Genomic DNA, 14575 nt, shown 5'->3' on the forward strand with positions numbered 1-14575 from the left:
TAAAAGAAAATAGACAAGGTAAGTACAAAGTAAAAAGAAACAATACAGAAGCCACACAGGAACCACTCAATTTTAACCAAAGTTGGCAATGAATGATATAGCCTGAAAACATTTAGATGTAGATAGTATCAACAGTCCACATTCTATTCTATATGGTTTCCATTATAACGTGTTGCTGGTGGGCTGTCATCTGCTGGTCTGTCATGAAAAGAAATGTTGCTGTGCTGTATCCCAAAATCTGAAATCAGTACTGTGGCCAATGTGAAAGATGAATTCCAGGCAAAGCTGCTGTCTCTTCTGACTTTTATATGCAATGGCACCTATAAAGAATTTTATGCTCTGAGATTTTCTTTAGAGAAAGCACAATGTGTAGTGACTGATCATACAAAATATTTAGGGAGAGTTGTCCCACCCCTTACATTCCTATTGGTTCACCATTATGTTGTGCTGCCTAACTGGCCAGTGGGAATGTGCAGGACATCTTCAGCGCGATTGTTTTTTTTTTTTTTAGGGCTTTGCCTATACAAATGGCCCAGTACGCTGTACCCTTGTATTCTGAACTTTTGAGATTGCTGCAGCTATGTTCAAGCACTTCTAACTAGACAGTACATCCTTGCATCACATCCACAATTCCCCCTAGCTTCTGAGCTAGTTCCTGTACACCTGTACACCTGTTGCTGTGTTATCCCCTTATTGCCCTGTCTGGTGTTTCCTAGCCGATTCCCTTGTGCTGTTCCAGTGTTCCTGTCCGTCTGAGGTTGTTCCTGTGTCACCTGTGCCTCTTGTTACTTCCAGAGTCTCCTGTGTTCATAGTGGCCCCTGTGTCACTGGGGCCTGCATCCCTGGCTTGTGACCTGACCTCTCTTGCTTTCTGCCTGCACTTCCTTGACGATTATTCTGCTTAGTGATTTAGTACTGTGTATCTTTCTGCTCACCCTGGTGTGCCCAAGGACCGCAACCTGGTGGTAACCAGCCTCACCATTAGAGACTTTGGAGAAAACCAGGTTGCCATTTAAACTCTGTGCCTTGGCCCGTCTTAGGGACGTGTTTCGCCACAGTTTGACAGTTTGGGGTACAATACTGTAAATGAGTTTTTATGGTCTGTATATGCAAAATAATACATATTGAGAATTACATGTTAATACATCAAACATATATGATAATAGAGGTTGACAATCAAAAATCCAACAACCTCTGGACCTGAGGTGTGCTGGATTTTTGAAAATTAAGGATTTTTTAAGTTATACTCACCTCCACACACGGACCTGCCTTCCTCTCGCAGCACCCGCGGACATCTGGCACAGGGAGCAGGCAGCAGGGGCGTCTCAACATTAATTGAAAATGCACTCCAAAATTCATGCTGGGAAACAGAAGGAACCGGATTATTGATGGCCGGATTTTCAATTGTCAACCTGTACAAGAAGTAATTATGGTGAAGTGTCATTACATTCTCCATCAATCATGCAAAATAGAGAACATCTGTAAATACTGTATCTAGGTTCACATGTATCATAATGTATAGTTTCAGGTTGAGATTGAGACTTTATATACATGGGTATATGCATACATATGTGAATATACACATAAATATACATACATACATGTACACACATACATATTTACATAGACATGTTCAAAACAATAACTTAGGTTTTGTATCCAATTTATTTATTTCTATAGTTAGGGTATTGTTACTTACATTGCAAATGACTGGTAATTGTATTTATAGAATTTTGTAAAGTCGCGGCTGAAGCTGTTAGTGGATAAAGTATTCAGTTGGAAGTAGTGTTATTACTTAAGTATTAGTCAAAGAGACATAAAAATATAACATTTTTCTATGTTATATCTATATTTATAAGTGTTACAAACCTCTGCATTATACAATAAGCAAAGGAGGAATTAATACTGATGTTTCATATTCTGGTTGTGGTGTTTCAAAAATGTTTCCAGTCCATTCATCCAGTGTATATATAATTTCAGATGACAAACTATTCAGCCATATTATTTGTATATAAATCTGTATGGGGTGTAAACATTATGTTTTCGTATAAAAATAAAACAGAGTATTGAAAGGGATGGGGGTAAACTGGGGGAGTGAAGACTTCTAGGGAGATTAGAAGGCTTGACTTACCACTATGACATGGATGACAAGGTATATCAGTGTAAGGAACCTACCTTTCCTGCGAGCCCGCGGCATCCCTGGGGGTCCCAGCTGCAGCAGCGTGTCTCTCCCTTGCATCTCTATGGATGTGATTACAGAAACCCCTGTTCTCAGCACTCCTTTGGATGTGCAAAGTAGGGCACGTCCTAGGGGTGCTGTGGGAAGAGCTGTGCGCACTACCACTCGGCTGCCTCGCTGGGCGGGACAAAGTTTGAATTCCCTCTGGCCAATCGGCCGCAGGGGATTCAGTTACCCTGCAATCAAATGGCGCCAGGTGGCGCGGGGTCATTGGTCACTCTGACCATTAAAGGAGAACCTGTCCTGAACACCATTGCCCACTATAAGCCTCTGTGAACACAGTGTGGGTGCGTCCTTTGTGTTGGTTTATGGTAATCCAGTTTGTCATTTCCATTGTGTGCCCAGGTGCATTACAATCAGGGTATAGTTAATAATTAAATCTGTAAGCACCTTCAGCCGAGAGTCTACAAAAATTCTATACTTCTACTGGTTATTTGTTCTTTAATTTGCATGATTGATGAAGAATTCAACCCTCAACCTTAAAATAATTTTTATGTTCATGACACTTCACTATATCACCTTCTTGTATTATCATATATGTTTGATGTATTAGCATGTACTTCTCAATGTGTATTGTTTTGTATGTACGGACCATAAAAACTCCAACACAGTATTGTACGCCTAAAGAAGCCAAACCGCCAAGAAAGTAAGGTCATTTATGATTTACCATTGCTAGTATATCTTTGTATAGCATACGATATCCCAGCTCTGTGAAGAATAACAGAATTAGGGATATGACTTATCTTGATGTAATAAATAATTATGTATGAATCTGAAGTATATCAATACATATTTATCTTTTTACAATTTTGAGCCTTAAACCTTTTTCTTTTCTTTCCAAAACACCTTAAAATTCATAACTTAAAAGAGGCCAGCTTGCATATATTATCTTTGGGAAAGAGAAGAATCACCTATCCTACTAGTTCTTACAATGGATTACCAGGCTCAAAGTAATGAGTGACCTCTAGGTCTTGACATGCAATATTTTCCAAGTAAGGATGATGAGCTCTGCAAAGGTGAGCTTCCTCTTTTAAAAATCCACAAAAAGGTAGGTAATAATAGCAGAAATAGACAGGGAAAATCCCTCCAATCTGCCTCATAGTTTGAGGTATCTTTTAAAAAAACTGAGCATGTGCAGTTTAGCTGGTTACTGGGATAACCGGTCTCCCCTGCATGTGCCAAGAATGAATGAAATCTGTTATCCTGGCCCAACCAATCAAGATGGCCTAAAATCATCCCCTGGAAGCGAAGAAAGAAGAAGATGGAGGGAATGGGGACAGGTAAATATCACGAGTGTGGTTCTGAAATGATCTTGTTGTTGTCATCTGATGAAATAGTGGTATTTATTGATACCTGGTGGTAAGAAATAAATTATATATTTGCTGTTAAAATTTTGTATTTGAACAGATGATATTTCATATTTGTTTTCACAGTTTTACCCCACTCTGTCCTTTCTAATAAAGTCTCAAAATTTTCCACAAACTCTCTTTTTTGGGGGATAGGAGGGTTCACTGAACATCAAACTGCACACGAACCACAAAGTAACGTATAGAGAGGACGGAACATTCTGCACAGCTAACCCCATGAAATTATTTTTCAGGCATAAAGCCAACAGGTGAAACATCATATGAAAACAGGGAGTGGAAACCAGCAGCGATCACAGCATAAGAAAATAGTCTGAGGCAAAAGGAAGACATCTGCAGCTGATCACTAGCACTCCCGCCCACCGCATGAATAACAAATATTGATAAAGCAGAACTTTTTTTTCACTTACTTTTTTTTCTGAAAAGCATTTGATAAATGTACTTACTAAACCCAATGAATCCTGTGCTGTAATAATTTCTACCCTACACTTCTATCTTCTTTCTTTATGTTAGCTGAAAATGTCACTAAATCTCGTTCTGCACAAGTTTAGGTGACGTGTTGTGAGGGGGCCTTCAAAAGTAAAAAGTGAACAGAGATCTCACTCTCCATTTTCATTAGATTATGCCTTGGCTCATTTACACATGTGGAATGCCCCTGGTGCTCAATCTTGGGCAAGCACAGAAGGAGCAGCCTGCAGCCTCTTGGGCATATAGTGTAAGTATCCCAGGAGCCTGTGGGTTTGTCCTTCAGTCTGTAGCAACATAAATAACATAAACAGTAAATAATATGGCATTCAATGAGTTTAAACAACCAAAAAAGGGATCAGTAACAGAACAAGTCATGACAGCTGATATCAGTGAGCAGCATATGAATAAATTTGCACTGAATTCTTACACTGAAATTAACAAAAAAACATGGAGCAATAATGTGGGAAGAAACTAATTACATTAGTTTAGATACTGCTATTAGGATACAGGAAGACATCAGTAACTTACTAGAACTCCCCCCAAGAGGAGGAACCTGTACATTGACTTAATATTCAGGTAGGAGATAATATGTAAGAGTCCCATGGTTCCCAGATTGTTGTGAATTTATCTACTCGGTCATGTACCCTGGCTGTGAGGTGTTCCATGAACTGGACCTCCCTAATTCCAGCATACAGATCTGACATTCTCAGGGGCAGGTCAATTTCCAATGTCTCGATATGAGGCATTTACCTGCAGTCAAAACATGGAAAGCCAGTTTTTTGCCACATTTAGAGAGGTTTTATATGGGCAGACCCATTAGATGTGTGACAACATCCATGGTTATCTAGTTCCCAAATATTCCCTCCAGTAGATCATTAATTAGTTTCCAGTAAGGAGATAGGATTTGGCATGTCCAGAATATATGGTACAATGTACCTACCTCCCTCTGACCTCTCCAACATCTATTAGCGGGAGCAATGGCCTGCCATGGTTTAACCCCCCTAGTGTTCTAATTCTGTCATTTTTTGATGCAAAATGTTTTGCGTAGACATTTTTGTTTATATTGTGGGCCTGTAATTCTTAGGATTAACTCCCGGGTATAATAATTATATTTATTTATTATATTATAATCATAAATTATAATATAATACATAATTATAATACATAATTATAAAAAATAATGAAATAATAGACCACAACAGTGTAATTTATCAAAAATCTAACTGAAATTTTCCAAACAAGGGTGCAATATTATTGATAAATAATAAGATAAATTAAATGCAGATTTTAGAAAAAAAAATATTTAACATTTTTAGTAGACATCCCGGGTGTGGTAGATTTTGAGGCAGGGTGCTGCACAAAGCCCAACATCACAGTCAGGACAGTAGAACCTGGTTTCCTTGCGTTTCTTCCTTCCTCTGTCATCGGTCTTTAAGCAGCAAACCACGCACATCCTTGTAGGTGCTGCCTTTTTCTGGGTTGGTGGGATGTATCCAACGAAATGACGACCAGTCAGGCGTTCTGGGTTGACAATGGTGGAAGCACGACGTCCAGGTCTATTCATAGCCACTGATGGTGTTTGGTGGTTCTTGACTATGGATTCGGAAACTTGCAAAATGAAGTCTGAATGATTCACAAGCCTCTGATTTTTTTTGTACAGAACTTAGGCATTCCATAGGTACTGCTCAACTAGATGCCTGAAAATCTTTTTGTAGTACTTCATTTGCTGTTTCCTCATCGCTGGGTAGAATGTCATGGCTTGGACAGCTCTGTCCACACCTCCCATGGTGTTGTTGTAGTCAATCACCACCTGTGGCTTCATCACTTCTTTCCCACGTTTTGTGTACACCAGAACGGTGGAGGCATCATGAAATTGTCAGTTATGACACAATAGCCCTGACCTAGCAATGGCTCAATGAGGGATAGCACTGAAGATGTTGCCAATCCATATTGGCTATATCTGGGGTTGAACTGTGTCCCTTTTCCAGTGTACAGTACCATATTCCAGATGTAGCCAGATGAAGATTCACACAGCATATAGGTCTTCACACCAAATCGTGCCCTCCTTGATGCAATGTACTGCACCCAGCTGAGCCTCCCCTTGTAAGCCATTAGACTTTCGTCAATGCTGACATCTCTTTCTGGCACATAGATTTGCTGGAAATTTTGTAGAATAATCTGAGATACTTCCCAAATTTTCTTGAGTTTTGGTGCAGGATGGGTAGTCTTATCAAATTCTTCATTGTTTGCGAAGTGCAGGTACTTCATGATGAGGCATGACTGTGCCAAAGAATGGAGTGGCAACCATTTTGTTCTTGGACCAGTACCACTTCTGCACAAGTGAGATGCGAGCAGGGGAATGAAGCAGGGCGGCGACATCCCCACCGCATCACCAGGAGATCAGCCTCCGGGAGATGCGAGCAGGGGAATGAAGCAGGGCGGGGACATCCCCACCACATCACCCGGAGATCAGCCTCCAGGAGATGCGAGCAGGGAGCAGCTCCAGGAAATCCAGGGGGTGCTGCCACCGGGAAATCTCCTGCACCTGCATGGTGCATCGCAACTAACTGCAGATGCGTGCAGCGGGGGTGATGGGTACTCTGCTTTTAAATTTCCCGCCCGGCCATGCCCCCCGACGGAGAAGCGCCCCGCCATCACAGCAGGTTCATGCGATCGCCGCTGGAGGGCGGAGCTAAGGTAAGAGGGACCCCCAAAGTTAACCTGAGTGTGACTCAGAGTTACCGCTTTTTTCAATTTTTCCCACCCCGAGTCACAATCGGGGATACCGCTAGGGGGGGTTAACCATGTGCAATCGTTATTGCAAAGTTATTAAATAAAATAGTTAATATATAAAGGGGAACTTGAAAGTTTATATTTTGATGAAATCTGCTTAATGTGAATTATTGCTGATATTATTGTACTGCTCGTTAATGGTTGACTAGTAAGGACAACCCCTCTTATTTCCCTAGCATGATGGACTAAAACGTTTAGGGATTCCAGAACCTAAACTTCTTAAAATTTATATACATTTGAGTATTTACCTTTTTTCACAATCTCTACCTTAAAATTAATTCCACCTCAATGTTTGTCTTTTGTTTCAATCCTTTTTTTATTGATTTTAACATAACATATCCAAACACACATATAAAATGGCACATACATAAAAATGGGGGGCTCAAGGCCCTCTATTGCAATAACACATCTTGAGACAAGTAACATTTTACAGTTACATAATATTGCTGATATAAATTGGGGACAACCATAGGGAAGGAACAGAAAGGGGTATGGGGAAAACACAGAAGGGAACACACATATCAAACAATTTTTCCGATAAATCAAATAAACCTCGAGAGCCTCATTACCACTCTCTGTAACCTCTCCGGGTACAACCGGGGATGCAACAAGGATCCCTATTCAAAATCAAAATAGTTAGCCCAGGGGTAGGGATAGGAATGGGTGAGGGGTAGGGGGGGTGCCCGACTGGCCTGTTTCCTGTACAGTCTCTGAATCTACTGTAGACCCAGCTATATCAAACTCTACAGCTCCCATGCACTCTGGGCTCACGGCCAGAGCGATTTAAACTGGGGGGATTCTATGAAACAATCCCAGGCGTACCATATCAGCTTATATTGCTCCATCTTATTCTCATCCTCTGCTACTACTTCTACCAGCCAATCTCTCATGGTGGGTATTATGGTCTGTTTCCACTTTCTAGGGATAATTGTCCTAGCTGCCGTAAGAAAGTGTCTAAACACATCTTTCTTACTAGCCTTTATAGACCCAGGAAGGATGGACAACAACAACATTTGAGGAGTTATCCTTAAATCAGAACCAGTCACTCTGTTGTATATGTCAGCTATCTGATCCCATAACTTACGAATACCAGGGCACTCCCACCAAATATGTAACATCGTGCCCCGTTGGGAGTGACATTGCCAGCACCTGTCGGGGAGTGAAGGAGACATACGATGGATATCTGTGGGACGTAAGTACCACCTGGAAATGATTTTATAATTTGTCTCTTGGGCCTTTCAAGGAAGTGGCATTTTATGGGTCAGAATAAATGCCTTCTCCCATTCTAAAGGGGAAATAACTACCCCCAATTCCTTTTCCCAATATCTCGTGTAGGTGGGAGCCTTGTTAGCGTATACGCTAATCAATATCTCATATACCTGGGATATCACATGGATCGGCCTACTCATGGAACATAGTAATGTTTCGAATGCCGTGTAGCCCCTTTGTATGGGATATGTGGCCAGAAATGTCGATGTAAAGGAGGATAATTGGTTGTATAGTAGCCATGCGTTTGGCAGCCTCTGCACCCTGGCGTCCAAAGATGAGGAGGGCGGAACCCCCCCATTTTGTAGTATACTGCATATCCGCCTATTATCCTGAGCTGTCCAGGATAAAATGTTTTTAGCTTTCAGCGCCGGTGCAAATGAGGGATTATCAAACAGGGGGGGGGGGGGGGGGTCATGGGTCCTATCTTGGAGGACACATGGCTTGTCCTGATGAGGTTGTCCCACTCCTTCAAAAGGTCAGAGGTGACAATTGGTAACGGTTGGTGTAATTACAGCACAGACCTGTCCACCCATAAAAGGGGGCAAAGATCGATGGGAGATAAAATATTTTCCAATAAAACCCAGCTCTTCCTGTCTCTTTTGTGAAACCAGTCAACTACAGCATGGCTGCTCTGTAGTAACATCTGATATCAGGGACACCCGTGCCACCTAATGTTTTAGACCTAGTAAGATACCGGAGGGCTATTCTGGGACGCTTCATTTTCCACAAAAACTTTCTGCACAGTTGCTGCATTTTGCCTATAAAGGCCGGCGGTAACTATATCGGGATCGTCTGGAAGATATACAACATTTTGGGTAAAATATTTTATGAGTATTAATTCTAGCAAACCAAGAAAGAGGTAGTGTTCTGCCTCTCCAGTCTAAGCACTACAATGTGATCTCTGTAACTTACAGTTGTGATGAGATGGCTATAACTGCAGTCTTAGGTGTATTGGCTGACAGTGACTCAATCCAAAGGACACCTTGTAGATCCTGAAGAAGTTTATTCCAAACTGTGCAGATCATACACCGATGAACAGATGGATAGGTCAAAAAATCATGCTGTGAGCAGATAACAGGAGCATGCAACTGAGATGAGGGTAGATGATGGTAGAAGAGAGAAGGGACACACATAATGAAAGGCAAACCATGCATGTGTAACATGACAGGTGATAAATCATATCTTCCTAATTCCGCCTTCAATCTACCCAGCAATGGCTCATAATTATAACAGTACAGTTTAGCTGGGTCTGTTGTTATAAAGACCCCTAAATATTTGAGTTTCTCGTTACAATGCCTAAAAGACGTATGGTTTCTAAGGTATTGTACCTGGGTAGGTTGGAGTGAAACATTTAGTATTTAGGATTTATCGAAATTTACTTTGAAATTACTCAACACCCCAAAATTCTCAAATTCCTCTAAAATCGCCGGTGTAGAAGTCTGGGGACGATATATACATTAGCAGATCATCTGCAAATAGGGACAGCTTATAGTGTTGTTTTCCAATCTGGATCCCTTGTACATGCGGGTTTGTCCTCTGCGCCACCACCAGGTGTTCCATCACTATAGCATACAGTAGGGGGGACAGTGGACATCCCTGTCTAGTACCATTAATAATAGGAAATGGAGTCGACAGGCCTCCATTGACCCTTACCCGAGCCCTAGGGGCTGAGTATAGCACCGCTATCCTGGCTATCATTAATGGGCCCAATCCGATCTGGCGTAACGCCTGATACATAAATGTCCAATTCACCCTATCAAATGCCTTCTCCGTGTCTACAGATAGCAAACACATAGGGGTCCTGGACACTTTGGCCGCGTGAGTGATCAATAAAGTTTTAAGTGTATTATCTCTGGCCTCCCTTCTGCTAAAGAATCCCACTTGATCTGTATGAATCAGGTCCGGTAAATACAGGGACAATCGGTTGGCTATTAATTTAGATAAAAGTTTAGCATCTTCAATAATTAAAGAAATTGGTCTGTAATTTGAACACAAAGAATGGTCCTTTCCGGGTATAGGGAGAACAGTAATATGTGCCTCTAGGCTTTGAGCAGAGAAGGAAGAGTGTCCTGATATGGAGGAAAACCCCCTTGTCATAAACGGGACCAGGGCCTCTGCGTGTATTTTATAAAATTTTGGTGTAAACACGTCCGGACCCGGGCTTTTGCCAGCAGGAATGTTTTAATTACCGCAGACACCTCCTCCTCTGTGAAGGCAGATTCTAAGCTTACAGATACTGCCGGATCCAATCCGGCAACGCTGTGGATGCAATATAGTCCCGGAGGGAAGGAGTGGTATGCGGTATAGTTTGAATATTGTACAAATCAGCACAATATTGTTGAAACGCCGATAACATTTTCTGAGGAAAGGCAGTAATATCACCTTTAGGATTTCATATATGTGAGATATACGTAGCAGCTGGTCTGGGATGAAGCACCCTCGCTACAAGACGGACACATTTTTCCCTGTATTGGTAATAGGATTTGCGATATTTATCTCTATATTTTTGGTGAACTAAGTCATATAATTCTAATAAGTGTCTCCTAGCGGAAGTTAATTCAAAAAACACATCCGAGGACATATTACTTTTGTGCAAGCTTTCTAATTTCCTTATGTTGTTGAGCGTATGGGCTATCTCTTGGGGTCTGATTTTTTTAAGTCTCGACCCCTGTTGAATTAAAACCCTGCGGAGTACAGCCTTAAGAGCTTCCCATTGAAAAGGGAGAGGGGTCTCGTCCCACTCATGGTCCTTCAAAAAATTTCTTATGGTGTCTATGACTATCCCCTCGCAAACTGAATCTCTAAATAGTGAGTCGTTACATTTCCATGTCCACTCCTGGAATCCTACAAAGGGAATTTGGAATATTAGTGAAACCGAGGCATGGTCTGACCATGGACAGGCTTCAATAGATGTCTCTGGGTGCCAGTCCAGGATCCTATGGCTGACAAAGATATAGTCTATTCGGGAGTATGTGTGATGGGGATTGGAGTAAAACGTGTAATCCTTGTCGCCAGGATGCAGGGTCCGCCACACATCAATCAGTTGAAGATCACTCAATTTGGGCTTAAATGCATTCAATTTGGAGTAAGATATAGAGGAATTACCTGTTGACGTGTCTACTCTAGGATCCAGAGGAAAATTAAAATCTCCTCCAATTATCAAAGCACCTTCCGCGAATGTACTAAGCTTATTCAGGAACTGGACAGCTGCTAATGTCGGCTGTTGATTAGGGGAATAAAATGATGCCACTGTGTACTTCCTTTCCCATAGCAAACACATATCTTGGCAAACACATATCTACCCAGCGGGTCAACGCAGGTGTCCAGTACCTGGATTGGGATTGATTTGTGGTAAGCTATGGACACCCCTTTATTGACATATCAATATAAAGTCCAGGGTACATATTTGTCCTTATAAGAGTTTGGCTATGTGGAAGTTTCAAGGCACAGTAGGTAGGAAGAACTTTTGCTGTTCCGCTGAGTCTAACCAAATTGGGCCTCAGGGCTGGTGTCCAGGCATCAATTAGAGTGTAGAGATCCATTAGGGGCGCGAAGTTGACGCAGACATAGATGAATCTCTCGTCCAGGGCTTTGCGGTTTTCCAGAAGAGGCAGAATATGATGTATGGTACTGATCCAGACGATTGGGGGCCCCGAGAGGCAGGGATAGCGGCACTGCAGGCCACTCTGGTAACCCTATATCAGGGAGCTGAAGGTCGCTCAAGAACTGCGGTAAATCCTTTGGACCTCTGAGAAAATAATTTTTACCCCCAGATCTAGCAATAAGATGAAATGGGTATCCCCAGCGATAGGGAATGTTCCAATCTCGGAGCACATCTAATAGAGGTCTAACAGTTCTTCAGAGGTCTAATGTATGTTTGGATAGATCCAGCATCAATTGTATTGGGGCCCCAGCATATTCAATAACATTGTCAGCTCTAGCTTTCTTCATAATGTCCTCTTTAGTTCTGTAAAAATTAACGCGGCAGATCACATCCCTTGGTTGTCGGGAATCTCTCCCCCGAGGGCCCAGGGTCCAGTGCACCCTATCTATTTCAATATCCATATCTGGGGGGATCGCCAATAGATTAGCAAATATAGTGTATGCGGCAGTGTATAACTCGGAATTTGGTACGGTTTCCGGTATCCCACGAGTGCGGATATTATTACGTCTATTACGGCTCTCCGCGTCATCCTGCAATAGGTAGAGCATATCAATTTGTGCCGCCTGACGCTCTAGAATAGCGGCGTGAGAAGCAATTTGAGAAAAAGTTCCGAACAAGTACTCTGAAGCACAGTAGTAGTACTAGACATCTGTTGCAGGGTCTGTTGAATATGGTGGAATTCCGCTTTACAGCTTGCTTCCAACCTCCCAATACTATGATCCAAATCAGAACGTGTAGGGAGTGTCCTAAGATGAGCTTTCCAATCCCAATCATCCTCTTCTAACCCCTGAGTAAACATGGGCCTGGAAGAATCTCCCGAGCAGGATAACGCACTGGAGCTCAGCAAATTAGGAGCCGGGGAAGCAGTTACCTGCCCTGATGAAGGAACTTCTGTGCCTATGTGGTCCATGTGATCCAGGTCCGGAGATTGTGCTGTGGACGTGGGGATGATCCGGTCAGCGTCTACCCGCGATCCGGCCGTAAATTGAGGCCGCAGCTTTGCAGCCTGGTCGCTCGCGGCCCTGCTGCCTGATAACAGGCCCTGCTGCCTGATGCCCCTGGACACTGGCGTCTCCCCTCCGGTAAGGCCCTTCTGACCCCCTTTCATTTTGGGTCCCATCTCTGTGGCAGGTAAGGCACTAATGTGCTGAATAGTGGGGCATTTCCCCCTTCAGATCGCGGAGCTGTGCTGCCTCACGTCTCAGTCCGCCATCGGCCGGCCACGCCCCCCCAATGTTTGTCTTTTATCTGCGTTTGTATATTCGCATATGAATGAGCAGGTTTTTTGTAAGACTAGGCACTACCTACATTTCACCCAAGACGTAGAATTGGACACGTTTCAATATTTACTATACACAGTGTGGGATCTCCAGTAGCAATGGGACTTTTGTGTGGACTAAACATGAGACAGCAGGCTTCTGGTTGAAATTATTGTGGTGTTCATCCATCTGGCCTGTAGATGTCACTTTTCTAGTTGTTTACTCCTTAAGACAATCTTAAAGCATCCTGTAGGACGGTTTCTATTATTACCCCCTCTTCCAGAATATGAACCTCTTCCTCTGCCCCTTCCCGAGGGAACGGATTTACATTCTTCATCCCCTCTGTCCATCCCGCCATATTATCCACCCAGGGAGTAACTAAATAGTAATCAGTCCCACAGACCCAGGCTACATAATTCTTACAAGTTTCTTGCTCATTAGGAGGTGGCAGGGAAATCTTACCATGTGTATCACTCATTGTAAGCAGATAAAGTTATTCTCAATACTATCACAATATAGTTCGCTGCTTACCTTCAGCACAGATAAAATCACTTAATGCTTTAAATATAAAAGAGTATAAGAAAGCGATAGATAAGAAGCGGTAGAAATTGTCTGACAAGAGAAACAAGTGTGCAGACAATAGTTAAATTCTTCCCTAAAAATTCCTCTATTTAGAGTTGGCTAGTAGTCTATTTAATTCCGGGGACTTCCCAAATAAGTCCACAGTTCAAAGTCTATCTTCCCTTAAGATAGGTAATTTCCCTTTCAGTCTATTTTAATTGGATTCAGAATAGAAGCAACAGAGAGTTTCGGGAAGGATCGGAAATCCCTCAAGCTGCAGGGCAGAGGATGTCCCTCACTTACCGAATTCCTGCGTGCTCTATCCTAGAACGAGCCCCCAGCTGAAAGGATCTGCTTCTACTTCTAATTCCTCGAATGCACCCTGACTTCTCCTTCACCCACAGAGACAGACGCCCGGAGAGATACCCCAATAACACACACACATGCTGAGTATGGTTACAAGAGTATTCCATTCTTTATTCGACAAGGCAATCTTTCATACACATAGGTAAACAAGGACGCCGCCGCCCCACATACAGCCCCCACAGCAACCAACCTCTGGCCACACACAGTGTTATTTGATGTGTTATATATGCAAGGCAAACCTTGCATTTCAAAACATTTCGAAATTTCACCATCTGGTTACAAGGTACAATTAAACTGAGTAGATAGAAAAAGAAAAACAACTATACAGTCCTGTAACGATACTTATTTAACCCTTCAGTTACCAGCCTTCTTGATTACTGGACACAACAAATCTGGCGATGAAGATGTCTCTTCTGTCTCTAAGGCACCTGCACCTTTTTTTTCCACACCAGAGTGAGCCTACACTGCATTTTACTGCTTGGATTCGGATGTTTGTGAATTACATACTTGCTGCTAATCAGGACTCCTTACCTGATGCTGGAAAACATGCTTTGCTTATTCACTGCCTGGGAGCAGAAGGGCAGCTTATGTT

The 14575-nt window shown here is 42.5% G+C and overlaps 1 long non-coding RNA gene across 1 annotated transcript; it reads right to left on the bottom strand.

Moving 5' to 3' along the window:
* Positions 1-23: 23 nt before the first annotated feature.
* Positions 24-14081, bottom strand: LOC140321558 (uncharacterized). The gene is made up of 3 exons (XR_011918979.1): positions 13921-14081; positions 1252-1412; positions 24-320 (listed from the first exon to the last, which is right to left on the bottom strand). It is a non-coding gene; the product is annotated as an uncharacterized lncRNA (long non-coding RNA).
* Between the last annotated feature and the right edge of the window lie 494 nt (positions 14082-14575).

This window comes from Pyxicephalus adspersus, chromosome 1 (genome assembly GCF_032062135.1).
Source record: "Pyxicephalus adspersus chromosome 1, UCB_Pads_2.0, whole genome shotgun sequence".
NCBI lineage: Eukaryota > Metazoa > Chordata > Amphibia > Anura > Pyxicephalidae > Pyxicephalus > Pyxicephalus adspersus.